General features: G+C 39.8%; 1 pseudogene; it reads left to right on the forward strand.

Moving 5' to 3' along the window:
- Positions 1 to 9,457: 9,457 nt before the first annotated feature.
- Positions 9,458 to 14,203, forward strand: LOC145881535 (up-regulator of cell proliferation-like; annotated as a pseudogene).
- Positions 14,204 to 14,433: the final 230 nt, after the last annotated feature.

Raw genomic sequence — 14,433 nt, forward strand, 5'->3', positions numbered from 1 at the left:
GGGTGTGTTCAGTCTTTTGACTGGTACTGTATTTTCACACACATCTTCTTAAAATACATTTTCCTTTATTATTTTCCACTAACCCTACCACCCCTCCCCTAATTAGAGTAAACTAATGAACAACGAACACGTAGGCTTCTACTTCCAGCGTATACATACTATATACATTTTATGGACACAATCTATTTTACAATAGTTATCTTTGTTTGTTTATACTCCTATCCTTCTGCTACTCTCAACTCCTCCTCGTTATCTTGTAGTTATTAGTCCCACCCTTCAGCCCCACTCAACCCCTCCCATCTATCTCTGAACACCATCCATATTGGATTTCTATTTGCCATATATTTTTAAACTGTACTGTGATGTTTCACAAAAGTTCTGAACCTTTCTATTCTCATAGTTTCTACATTGTAAATTAAGATAAACGTTTTTGCTAAAAGTATTATTTTATTATTGATCGATTGACTATGATTTTTCAAATCACCCTGTAGTGCTATCTGCAGAGTTAGCTCCAGGTAAATGCTGCAATTCTTCAGCCATTCCTGAACCTGTGACCAAAAACATGCTACATACGGACAGTACCAAAACAAATGATCTAATGATTCTGGTTGTATCCCCCATATATATAACATTCTATTGGTTGCAAGAATTTGCTGTAATAATTACATTTTAAATCCGGCGTTGTTTTGCGAATCAGTTCATAAACCATGTGCCATGGAATCGGTACATCGAAAATCTCTTCTCAACTATTTTGCAATCTGTATGCCACAGCTGTCAATTTTCTGGTCCTTAAATTAAACTTTTCTTTCTTATCACAGTTTTCTTTAACCCATTTTGGTCTTTAATGCAGAGCCAACAGAGAAGTTCCTTACTTCTCAGTCTTCCATTTTGCGGTAATGCTGCAATTAGTTGGTTGTAATTTTGGGTAGAGCAGACATTTCCATATATTTTTATTAGCTGCGTGTGTGACATAACTCCACCAGTTATATTTATGATATAATTTACAAAGGTGATCAATTAGTATGCTTGAGTTTAACCACAATATTTGTTGGTTTATTTGTTCTGTCTTTTCTGGTGGATTGAGCTGAAATTGCAACCAACTTTCTACAGCGTGTTTTAAAAATAGCGATATTTGGAGATTATTTCATTTCAAATAACCAAAATTGAGAGGTTGTAATCTGAATAAAGGGGAAAAGGCCATTCTAGACGTTCTTACTAATCTGTTAGAGAACCAGTTTCGATTTAAGTATAACTTTTGTATGACTGATGCCTTTAGTGAGAGGTCTAATGCTTTAATATTTAATAATTTGTCCCCTCCGAATTCATATTCATTACATAAATAGACCCATTTCATTTTGTCTGGTTTGTCATTCCAAATTAAATTGAAAATGTTTTGCTCATATAATACATTTAAAAAAACGGTCTCTAGGTCTAGGCAAGACCATAAACAAATAGGTAAACTGTGATATGACTAAAGAGTTAATCAGGGTGATTTTTCCATAAATAGACAGGTATTTTTCATTTCAATGGTAGCAAGATCTTATCTATTTTTGCCAACTTTCTGTAAAAATGTATTGTAGTGAGATCATTTCTATGTATACCGAGTTATGTCTATATCACTGTCCGACCAATTTATTGTTAAACTACTGTAACGGCTGTCTTCAGAAATGGACCAAGGCGCAGCAGGTATGTGAATACTCATGTTTAATTTCAAATAAGGAGTAAAGCATCCACTTAACAAAACCAATTAAAGGTGACAACAGGCAACAGTTCTGCAGGCTATAAACGCAGTGCAAAAACAACCACCCACAACCCCAAAGAAAAACACACACACCTATATAGGACTTCCAATCAAAGGCAACTCAACACACCGTGCCCTTCAATTGTTAGTCCCAATCAACAACACAAACATTCCCATACACAAAACTGCCACGTCCTGACCCCAAAACTAAAAAACTACTTGGTAATGTGTTTTTTAGTGATCCAATACGTAATATAGTACACAACATAATTTGGTTGTAATCCAGAGAGATTACAAAAAGTATCTAGATCCTCTATAAGGCTGTTGGGATATCCAAATTGTGGTTTTAAAATAAAACATGACTCATCAGCATACAATGACACCTTTGTTTTTAAGATTTTTGATGGATCTGATTTTAATATTTAACATTTCAATGATAAATAGATATGCCGATAGTGGACAACCTTATTTACTCCTCGACAGTTTAATACTTTCTGAAGTAACCATTATTTATTATTTTACACCTAGGATTACTAAACATAACTTTAACCCATTTTAAAAGAGATTCTGCAAAATTGAAATATTACAGGCATTTACATTGCATTCGGAAATTATTCAGACACCTTGACTTTTTCCACATTTACTTAAGTTACAGCCTTATTCTAAAATTGATTAAATTGTGTTTTTTCCTCATGAATCTATACACAACACCTCACATTTACAGAAGTATTCAGATGCTATACTCAGTACTTTGTTGAAACACATTTGTCAGCGATTACAGCTTCCAGTCTCCTACACTACAAGCTGACACTACAAGCTTGGCACACCTGTATTTGGGGAGTTTCTCCCATTCTTCTCTGCAGATCCTCTCAAGCTCTGCCAGGTTGGATGGGGAGCATCGCTGCTCAGCTATTTTCAGGTCTCTCTGGAGATCTTCGATCAGGTTCAAGTCCGGGCTCTGGCTGGGCCACTCAAGGACATTCAGAGACTTGTCCCAAAGCCATTCCTGCATTGTTTTGACTGTGTGCTTAGGGTCGTTGTCCTGTTGGAAGGTGAACCTTTGCCCCAGTCTGAGGTTCTGAGCACTCTGGAGCAAGTTCTCATCGAGGATCTCTCTGTCCTTTGCTCCATTCATCTTTCCCTCGATCCTGACTAGTCTCCCAGTTCCTGCCACTGAAAAAAATCTGTGCCTCGACACAATCCTGTCTCGGAGCTCTACGGACAATTCCTTCAATCTCATGGCTCGATTTTTGCTCTGACATCCAATGTCAACTGTGGGACCTTATATAGATAGGTGTGTGCCTTTCCAAATCATGTCCAATCAATTGAATTTACGACAGGGGGACTCCAATCAAGTTGTAGAAACATCTCAAGGATGATCAATGGAAACAGGATGGACCTGAGCTCAATTTCGAGTCTCATAGCAAAGGGTCTGAATACTTCTCTAAATAAGGTATTTCTGTTATTTCTTTTTTATACATTTGCAAACATTTTGAAAAACCCGTTTTCGTCTAGTTATTCTGGGATATTGTTTGTAGGATATTGTTTGTAGATTGATGATTAAGGCTGTGACATAACAAAATGTTGGATAAGTAAAGTGGTCTGAATACTCTCCGAATGTACTGTACATGTCCATTGGGGTGGAGCCAGAGTAAAGACTGAGGGGATGGGGGGAATAACCATAGGGTGAGTTGCATGACCAGTGAAGGGGTGTGGGGACCAAGTGAAATAAAAAATAATAACAATTATATTTTTTTAAAGTGGGGGGGGGCACTATATCTAGCTATGGCAGAAAGAGTCTTTTAGATATGATCTAATAGACCAGATAGTCATCCTACTATTACAAGTCTGTAAACTACTGTATGTGTGAATTTTAAGCATGTGTAACATGAGCTGTGCAACCTACACTATATATACAAAAGTATGTGGACACCCCTTCAAATGTTGCTGACGGGTGTATAAAATCGAGCACACAGCCATGCAAATCTCCGCAGACAAACATTGGGAGTAGAATGGTCTTACTGAAGAGCTCAGTGACTTTCAACTTTGCTCCGCCATAGGATGCCACATTTCCAACAAGTCAATTTGTCAAATTTCTGCCCCGCTAGAGCTGCCCAAGTCAACTGTAAGTGCTGTTATTCTCTGGAATGATGAATCACGCTCCACCATCTGGCAGTCTGACGGTAGAACGCTACCTGCCGGAATGCATAGTGCCAACTGCAAAATTTGGTGGAGGAGTAATAATGATCTGGAGCTGTTTTTCATGGTTCGGGCTAGACCCCTTAGTTCCAGTGAAGGGAAATCTTAATGCTACAGCATACAATGACATTGTAGACGGTTCTATGCTTCCAACTTTGTGGCAACAGTTTGGGGAAGGCCCTTTCCTGTTTCAGCATGACAACATGCTCAAAAGTGAGGTCCACATGAAATTATTTGTCGAGATTGGAGTGGAAGAACTTGACTGGCCTGCACAGAGCCCTGACCTCAACCCCATCAAACACCTTTGGGACGAATTGGAACGCCGACTGTGAGCCAGGCCTAATCTCCCAACATCATTGCCCGAACTCACTAATGCTCTTGTCGCTTACATTTAGTGGAAAGCATTCCCAGAAGAGTGGAGGCTGTTATAGCAGCAAATGGGGGACCAACTCCATATTAATGCCCAGGAGTTTGGAATGAGATGTTTGATGAGCAGGTGTCAACATACTTTTGGTCATTCAGTGTATTTTATATATTTCTCAAATTACGCACTACTGGGTACCCTCGCTTGAGGCAAGATGAGCTGTCAGCTTGGTATATGGGAATATTCTACTTACAGTATCTACTGTACTTTCAATCCTTTTTTTAAACTGGTACTAGGGGACCTTCATACGAGTCGTGTCATAGAGCAAAACAACTGAAATGTACCTGTTCGGGAGAGTCTCACCTTTACACAGAGGGCTCATTAGTGTGTAACCCAAACAGACAGAAGTTGGCAGAGTGGCTGTACCGACTTCAGACAAGTCCCAACGCGCAGCTTATACTGACAGATTTGTATTGAGATTTTTTTCATGATTTGAATAATCGACCTTAGGGGGTTAAAGATTCTTATCTCGTTAAGGATTCATATGTGAGGCCATGTGCTAAACAGAGTGAGTAAGGTAGTGTAGTAAACAACCAAAGATTAAGACTAAAAGTGGTGAAAGTAGTAGTAAAAAGTATTAGTAAAATACACTTTATCTAGTCCTTGGTCTATATCCTAATCTGACTTTGGTGCAGGCCATGTTGTTCTTCACATTACCGTCTCTGGTAAACACATACTATATAAAATATGTTTGTCAAATGCACAGGATACAGAAGGTGTAAATGGTACAGTGAAATGGTTACTTGAATATTTGCATAGTAGCAATATCAAAAATAGTAAGTGTCAAGATAAAAAATATTGTATATTTGATCATTCTTTTACCGAACAAAAATATAAACGCAACATGTAAAGTGTTGGTCCCATTTTTCATGAATTGAAATAAAAGATCCCAGAAATGTATGTGGCGTTGAGAAGTATTTCCTTAATAAAGGCCTTTCATGGGGAAAAACTAATTCTGATTGGCTGTGCCTGGTTCCCCATTGGGTGGACCTGGCTTCCAAGTGGGTGGGCCTATGCCTTCCCAGGCCCACCCATGGCAGCACCCCTGCATGTTGCGTTTATATTTGTGTTCAGTATAGATGCTTACTCAGACACACTTGTCTGAATTGATGGGTAATATGGGACATTATAGATGACATTATAGATGCTTACCCATGTGAAAGAAATGCTATAACCCCCCCTGCAGGTAGCAAAAGCTAACCAACTAAATTCAATGTTAGCTAGATAGCTAACATTAGGCAATAACTAACAATGCAAATGGATTTCTGGGATACAAATAATATTACCTCACAGATCATACACCTAACGTTATCTAGTGAGCCAGCAAGTTAACGTTTGCTAGCTAACAGTACTGTACGCTTTAACTTGCAAGAAAACGACTTTCTGACTAAATTTGAAATGTATAATATCTGAAAATGTAGCTAGACTCTTACCCGCTTCGCGGCAGACTGGAACCCCTTTAACTCTGTTTTGTTTGTAGCTACAGCTTGTTTGGCCTGCATTGTGTCAAGTCACTCTGACCGTGTGCAGGAAGTAGTCAATCACAACTTTTTCCCACTGACTTTGCCGCCGATAATGCCTGCTAAATTCAGGGCAGAAATGTTGTTGAAAGCAGTACGTAGCAACACTTTTGCAGTTTTCCATGGCTGACATTATATCTTTCAAAAAAGGTAACAAGGATTATGTACACATACTGAGCAGCTCATGTTGTAGAGAGAAGGATGCTACATGGCAGACCAATCCAAACTTATCTCAAGGCATTTCCAGCTCATCCATGATCTCACCCTATCATGGCTAGCGGGAAGGTTCCGTTTTTTTCCGTGGCTAAACCAACTAGGCTCGTAATGTAACAATTTTATTTATAGATGGCATACAAGTTTGTTATTAAGGCACATGAAAGTTCACATGTTGCTGAACCAATTTCTGCCTAAAAAAACAAAATTCAAATGCCTCTCCTGTGAAGTGCGACATATGCATAGCTTCCTGAAACGGGTCACAAATTATCTCTTGCAACAGTAGCATAGTACTGATGTGCGTTCCTGCCTTCTAAACTCTGCTGTGGTATTGTGCTCCAGACTGTCAGAATGAGTTTAATTTAAGAAGTGCAGCATGTCATTCATTTTCTACATGCAAATGGCACTTTTGGGTAGTGCTCAGAGCATGTCTTTCAGAGAGCAGCATTTACTTTTCAACTGGAAGCAATGAGCCCAATCAGTCCTCCATGACAACAACATCACAAACAACAGAGTATGCTAATTAGGGCTATGTTTTTTGGGTTATGCTCAGGTAAAACAGTTTGGCTAATCTATATTTCCATTTTTCGATGTCCTATTCTTGAATATCAAGGGGTATGAAATTAATTAATTAACAACTGGAAATCTGTCAGACTGTGAAAAACTTTTTTTTTTATATAGCCTAATCCTATTATCTGTAGTAGAAAGCAATGGCTTAGAAAAAGTCTACATAACCAACCCATAAAGTAAAATGCAACATCCATTTATGGCCAGCTACAGTATGTAAACGCATTGATTTATTGATTTATCCTACAATTTATGTGGTTCAATTTGTAACATTCAATTTTGTCTTCTTCTAATGGTTCTTAAGCAGGTTGACGTTTATTGGGATGAGTCTTGTCATTAGGGTTAGCAGTGTGGTTAAATTTACGGTTAAGATTTAAAATCTGATTTAATGACTTGGGGGCTGTGCCAGCTTCTAATCTGCGCCGCTTAAGGGGAAAATAATCTTAACGCAACGGAAAGTAATCAGACTACATTACTGAGTTTGGTTAATCAAAAAGTTATGTTACTGATTACAATTTTTAGACAGGTATCTAGTAACTGTAACAGATTACATTTAGAAAGTAACCTACCCAACCCTGGATCTTACACCATTGATATCCTTTGTCTCCGCTTATGGAATGCCCTCTTCAATTCAAACTGGTTTTCAATGGCTTTTAAATCCGTAGACTTAAATGGCCATTGTAAAATTTTCATTTTGTGGCCAATTAACCATTTATTTATGGATTTTGATGTGTACTTGTGGTTATTGTATTGCTGGAAGTCAACCCAAACAGTGTAAAACTGGGACTAAGTGAGTCTCTGCTTGGCACTCAGCATTAACCTCTTAGGGCTAGGGGGCAGTATTTACACCGCCGGATAAAAAACGTACCCGATTTAATCTGGTTACTACACCTACCCAGTAACTAGAATATGCATATACTTATTAGATATGGATAGAAAACACCCTAAAGTTTCTAAAACTGTTTGAATGGTGTCTGTGAGTATAACAGAACTCATATGGCAGGCAAAACCTGAGAGATTCCTTTACAGGAAGTGGCCTGTCTGACCATTTATTGGCTTTCTTTGACATCTCTTTCCAAAACAAAGGATCTCTGCGGAAACGTGACACTTCCCACGGCTCCCATAGGCTCTCAGAGCCCGGGAAAAAGCTGAATGTCGTCATTCCAGCCCCAGGCTGAAACACATTATCGCCTTTGTCAAGTGGCCGATCAGGGGACAGTGGGCTTAGGCGCGTGCACTGGTCGCCCCCGTCTTTCTTTTTTTCCCTCTATTTACCGAAACGCAGATTCCCAGTCGGAATATTATCGCTTTTTTACGAGATAAATTGCATAAAAATTGATTTTAAACAGCGGTTGACATGCTTCGAAGTACGGTAATGGAATATTTAGAATTTTTTTGTCACGAAATGCGCCATGCTCGTAACCCTGATTTACCATTTCGGATAGTGTCTAGAACGCACGAACAAAACGCCGCTATTCGGATATAACAATGGATTATTTTGGACCAAACCAACATTTGTTATTGAAGTAGCAGTCCTGGGTGTGCATTCTGACGAAGATAACAAAAGGTAATCAAACTTTTATAATAGTAAATATGATTATGGTGAGTGCTAAACTTGCCGGGTGTCTAAATAGCGAGCCCGTGATGCCTGGGCTATGTACTTAGAATATTGCAAAATGTGCTTTCACCAAAAAGCTATTTTAAAATCGGACATATCGAGTGCATAGAGGAGGTCTGTATCTATAATTCTTAAAATAATTGTTATGCTTTTTGTGAACGTTTATCGTGAGTAATTTAGTAAAATGTTAGCGAATTCCCCGGAAGTTTGCGGGGGGTATGCTAGTTCTGAACGTCACATGCTAATGTAAAAAGCTGGTTTTTGATATAAATATGAACTTGATTGAACAAAACATGCATGTATTGTATAACATAATGTCCTAGGGTTGTCATCTGATGAAAATCATCAAAGGTGAGTGCTGCATTTAGCTGTCTTCTGGGTTTTGGTGACATTATATGCTGGCTTGAAAAATGGGTGTCTGATTATTTCTGGCTTGGTACTCTGCTGACATAATCTAATGTTTTGCTTTCGTTGTAAAGACTTTTTGAAATCGGACAGTGTGGTTAGATTAACGAGAGTCTTGTCTTTAAATAGCTGTAAAATAGTCATATGTTTGAGAAATTGAAGTAATAGCATTTCTAAGGTATTTGAAAATCGCGCCACAGGATTCAACTGGCTGTTACGTAGGTGGGACGATTTGGTGCCACCTAGCCCAGAGAGGATAAGGAGATATATTGGGGGTAAGGCTCTGTGATAGACTAGTGTTCTGTCCAGGGCGTGTAAACTACTTGTACATCAAGCTGCCTCACGCTACAGAAACAGGACCTGTTATAGTACCTTTATTCCATGCTGTAATATATACAGATACTGATATAGTTCTAGAAACAGGACATGGTATTGTACCTTTATTCCATACTGTAATGTATAGAGATACTGATATAGTTCTAGAAACAGGACATGGTATTGTACCTTTATTCCATGCTGTAATGTATAGAGATACTGATATAGTTCTAGAAACAGGACATGTTATTGTACCTTTATTCCATGCTGTAATGTATAGAGATACTGATATAGTTATAGAAACAGGACATGTTATTGTACCTTTATTCCATGCTGTAATGTATAGAGATACTGATATAGTTCTAGAAACAGGACATGTTATTGTACCTTTATTCCATACTGTAATGTATAGAGATACTGATATAGTTCTAGAAACAGGATCTATGTTCATTGTACCTTTATTCCATGCTGTAATGTATAGAGATACTGATATAGTTCTAGAAACAGGACATGTTATTGTACCTTTATTCCATGCTGTAATGTAAAGAAACGGATAAAGCTCAATCACAATAAACACAGTTAGCTGACAATTTCTCCATTGAATGGATATTTAATTGGTGTTGCAGTAAAATGGTTTCTTCCAAATTTAACCAAACAGAAATTACCAATTCGGAATCTGTTGTCATAATACCTCCCTTTGGAGTTAACATGCTCAGTGGATTTGTAGCTCATACTGTATCTGAATTCACATGCTTCCATTTCTGTGAGTCGCTGTGTCACAGAGATGGTCTGCTGCTGCTTGCTTTAACTTCATCCAAAGTACAGTGTAAACACCTGTTAGGGTGCTTTTCTGCTACACGTTGAAGAGGATTTGTAATCATGGCTATCTTTTCATTTCTATTTACAGGATCCTGTCTGAGGGAGCTGTTGTCAAAGGCTGGACTAGAAGATCATTATGAAAACAAGCTGACGTTAAGTACTGCCCTTGAGATAAATGCTAATACTACATCAGATGAACCACTTAACACTATGCAGTCACTTCCAGGGGCCTTCCTTAAGAAATTAATGATGGCAAATGTGAATGCTAGGAGTGTGAAATGTCTGACCACTGACCAGGAGGTTTCCTATTGTGGTATAGACAACCTGGACACTGACACTGATAGTAGCAATGTAATTAATCCACTGGACCTGATCACAGCCCTGTTTCTGTGTTCAGATGGTTTCCTGCAACAGGAGATGGTCCAGAAAATGTCCACGTGTCAGTTTGCTGTTCCTCTTCTGCTGCCCAACTGTGACACAAAACAAAGCACTTTGATGCTGTGGGCCTTGAGGGACATAGTGAGGAAGTTTAGACCCTCTTTCCAAACGGCCACAAATGCTTTTGTGGAGGAGAGAATTGTTGTCTCTGATATTCCTATGGTGTCCTTTGTTAGGCTAGGAGAGAGCAGCTTGTCCAGGTCTCAGATTTTGAACAAGTTGCTTAGTAACCCTCAACAGTACCATGATACATTTGTTCATTATGATATGGAATGTGGCGATGTTCCTCGCAGAATCTCAGATGGTCTGGTTGAAATCAGCTGGTACCTTCCCTGTGGAAACAGAAACATAGACATGTTCACTAAGCCTGTGGCAGTGGCCAATCTCAGAGGAGACATCGGGTCCTTTGAAACACAGTTCTCCTTTCTGTGTCAAACATCAGCTGCAGTTTACATTTTCATTGATGATTTTGAGGCAGATCTCAAGGTTTTGGAAAGAAAAATCACAAAAGCAGAGTTATTTCTGGTTGTCAACTCTCAGAGAAAAACGTTCAAGGTGGACACATTGAAGAAAATTATCACAAACTACAGTATCAACCCAGCAAATGTGATTGTGAAGAAGAAGCAGAATGATGCAGAATTTGTCAAAACCCTGCAGTCATCTGTGGGTGACAACATCAAAAAAATAAGAAATAGATTGACAATTGAAAACATGGTTGATGTGGCTCATCAGTTTGGGATTCTGGTTGATGAAGACAGTGATGAGTGTCAGAGTGCCAGGAAGATGGCAGATGAAATCACCAGGAACTTCAAAGACACAATGAAATTCAAAGACCAACAGCTACCCTTACAAGGAACAATCTGGAAAGAGCTTTCCCAGTTGGAAAAAGAGAGGTGTAGACTGAGAAATGCACAGAATAATGTCATTGAACACTACAAGAGCTTTCTGAAGAAAAGGGAGGAAGGGCTGAGAGAGAAGCAAAATACATTTGACAAATCAGATGCAATGACAAGCTTCATTTCTGGATTGTCAGTTTCAGGAGCGGAGCGTTCCTACTTCCTCAAATGGATGCGGATAAATCTGGACAATCTGTCACGGCAGAACCTGTCTAGTTTGAGGGACCGGTACAAAGATCTTTGCCAACATTCTCAGGAGAAAAAAGATGACATTAAAGATTTGGATAAGCAAATGTCTGATTGTTCCCTGGGACTTGAACACTTCCTGCGTGAGTTGGGCCAGTTATATGAAGCTGCCTGCTCCCTCCCTGAAAACAGCCCTCAAAGGAAACAGATGGAGCATCTCCCTGGATTGTGTGCTCAGATGCTGTTGGATGGTTTCCCCATTGAGATCGTGGATGGAGATGCATCAAATATCCCTCTGAAATGGATATCAGCTGTTCTATCTCAGCTTCATACTCTTGTCCAATCCAACAGCAAGATACGGGTGGTCACAGTTTTAGGGGACCAAAGCACAGGGAAGTCCACTCTCCTCAACACCATGTTTGGGGTCCAGTTTGCTGTCAGCAGTGGAAGATGTACCAGAGGGGCCTTCATGCTACTGATTAAAGTCAACAAAGACCTCAAGGAGGAGCGAAATGTGACTTCATCATGATCATTGACACGGAGGGGTTGAAATCACCAGAGTTGGCTCAACTAGATGATAGTCATGAACATGACAATGAACTGGCAATAATGGTGATAGGACTCAGTGATGTCACTATCATCAACATCGCCATGGAGAACTCCACAGAGATGAAAGACATTCTACAGATTGTTGTTCATGCTTTTATCAGGATGAAGGAAGTGGGGAAGAAGCCGATGTGTCATTTTGTGCACCAGAATGTGTCAGACATGTCTGCACATGACAACAACATGAGGGACAGGAAGAAGTTGTTGGAACAGTTGAATGAAATGACCCAGGTAGCAGCCAGAATGGAGAAGAAGGAGAATATCACCAAGTTCACTGATGTGATGGAGTATGATCCAGACACAAGCAGCTGCTACATCCCAGGACTCTGGCATGGGACTCCACCTATGGCTCCAGTCAATGCTGGCTACAGTGAGGCAGTGTACAGCTTCAAGAAGACCTTGATGAAAGATTTCAGAAAATGCCAGAGAAATGATGACTTGACACATTTCTTGAAGTGGACACAAAGCTTGTGGGAGGCAGTGAAATTTGAGAAATTAATCTTTAGTTTCAGAAACAGCTTGGTTGCAGATGCATACTCCAGATTATGCTCGGAGTCCAACGGTTGGGAATGGGCCTTCCAGAATGAGATGTATAAATGTGCTGAAACTAAAATGTGCTGAAACTAAAATGACCAATATTGGAATGACAGATCAACATCTCCAGAGGTCCATAAGAGATGTGCTAAATGAATTGATGATAGAAGCAACTGAGACGCTGTCATTGGGAGAAAAGAAAATCCAAGACAATATAGTGAAATACTTTGAAAAGCAAGATGGCCATGTCAATCTAGTGGAAAAATACAAGGAGGACTTTGTGTCCAGTGCCAAAACACTGAGACGAGAGACAGAAAACTCTGTGAAGAACAAACTGCAAGGATTTGTTGAAATCAAAGAGGGAATGACAGAACTGAACAATATCAAGAGCTCTCAGGCAAGTACAATGGAGAAAAAGGTGCTAGATTTGCTTCAGAAATGTAGACAGAATAAATCTGGTCTATCAGGTCAGGCCATCAGTAAAGAGTTTGAGATCATGTGGAAGAAAACTCTTTCTGAGATACACTTCAAAGGACTCCCAAGAAGAGATGTGGCTCAGGATGCCTTCCTTATTTTACGTGGAAATCTTTCAACAAGGGGTGGGAATGTCAATGAGATGTTGGTTCGAATCAACCTGGTGGATTGTGGTAAAGAAGTATTTGTTGTGGAAAATGGGAGTGTAGGGGAGATATGTGTGGCCTTATTTAAGCACTTCGATATCAACCATTACAGGAAGAAACTACAAGAGTTGTGTGTCAACATCATCACACAGTGTCAGTTGTTTATAACACAGAAGGTGGAAAGCAAAACAAATTACCATGATACTCACATCAAAGAGCTGCTGAACAAGATTGATGAATCGTCACAACAACACAAGAATGTTAAAATCAGTGAGAAATGTGAGGTTTCTCTGAAGCTACACATCTGTGGCAGAGCAGCCAGAGAGTTCCAGAAGATGCATAATGATTTCATTGAAGTTAATGACCCAAAGAAGTGTCTGGAACTGTCTAAGAGCAAGTACCTTACTGAGTTCAAAGACTTATTTCATAACCGAGACCAGTGCCAAAAGAAAGCTGAGGACTTCACAAAGCTCTGTTTGCAGCCAGCTGTACAGGACTATGTGACCAAAATGATTGGTCCTGATGTGGTTGATGAAGTGAAGACAGGTAAAGGGTCAAAGGATTACAGCACAAGAGGAGCTTTCCAGTTCTCCATTTTGAAACAACTCCTGACAGATGGACAATATGATAAATATGAAAAGTACATTGACAATTACTAAAGTTTTGTGAAGGACTGGCTGTTTGACCAGATTGTCCAACAACTCTCAGATGAGAACAGTCTGGAGAAATTGGAGAAGAAACATCTTTCAGAGATGGTCAAGATGATCACTGACGCAATCTCTAACATCAGAGAAACAACTGGCCTAAAAAATATAAATGATGTCAAGACATTCATTCAGAACATCTGCAGTGCCCTTAAAGAGAAACTGGTCCTCAAGGATGCTCTGGAGTCCGTCTTGATTCTGCACACTGCAGACACAGAACAGTTTGCTGACTACCTCACAGAGTTTGTGGGAGAAATGGAGCAGTCACTGGCAGCTGACGTACGACCAGGGAGGAGACATCAAAGAGAGACTCAGATCTCTGCCATTCAAGCCTCAGGACGACGATGTTCACCAGTCTGTTTGGCTGTGGAGAGCAATGTCCCTTCTGCGGTGTACCCTGTGAAGCAGGGGGGATAAGGAGCATGCCAACCACCATGCCTCCATTCACCGTCCAGAAGGTATCAATGGTGTATAGGTGGAGGGACCTTCAAATAAGTTAGTAACTGACATATGTTCATCTCTTGTGGTTAGTGGCTGTATCATTCATCCAACGCCTGGAGACTGGAGGAGCATGTTCACCCCTACAAGGACTACCAGACACATTACCCTGACTGGTTAATAACTGGAG

This window comes from Salmo salar, chromosome 08, assembly GCF_965601325.2.
Source record: "Salmo salar chromosome 08, fSalSal1, whole genome shotgun sequence".
NCBI classification, from domain to species: domain Eukaryota; kingdom Metazoa; phylum Chordata; class Actinopteri; order Salmoniformes; family Salmonidae; genus Salmo; species Salmo salar.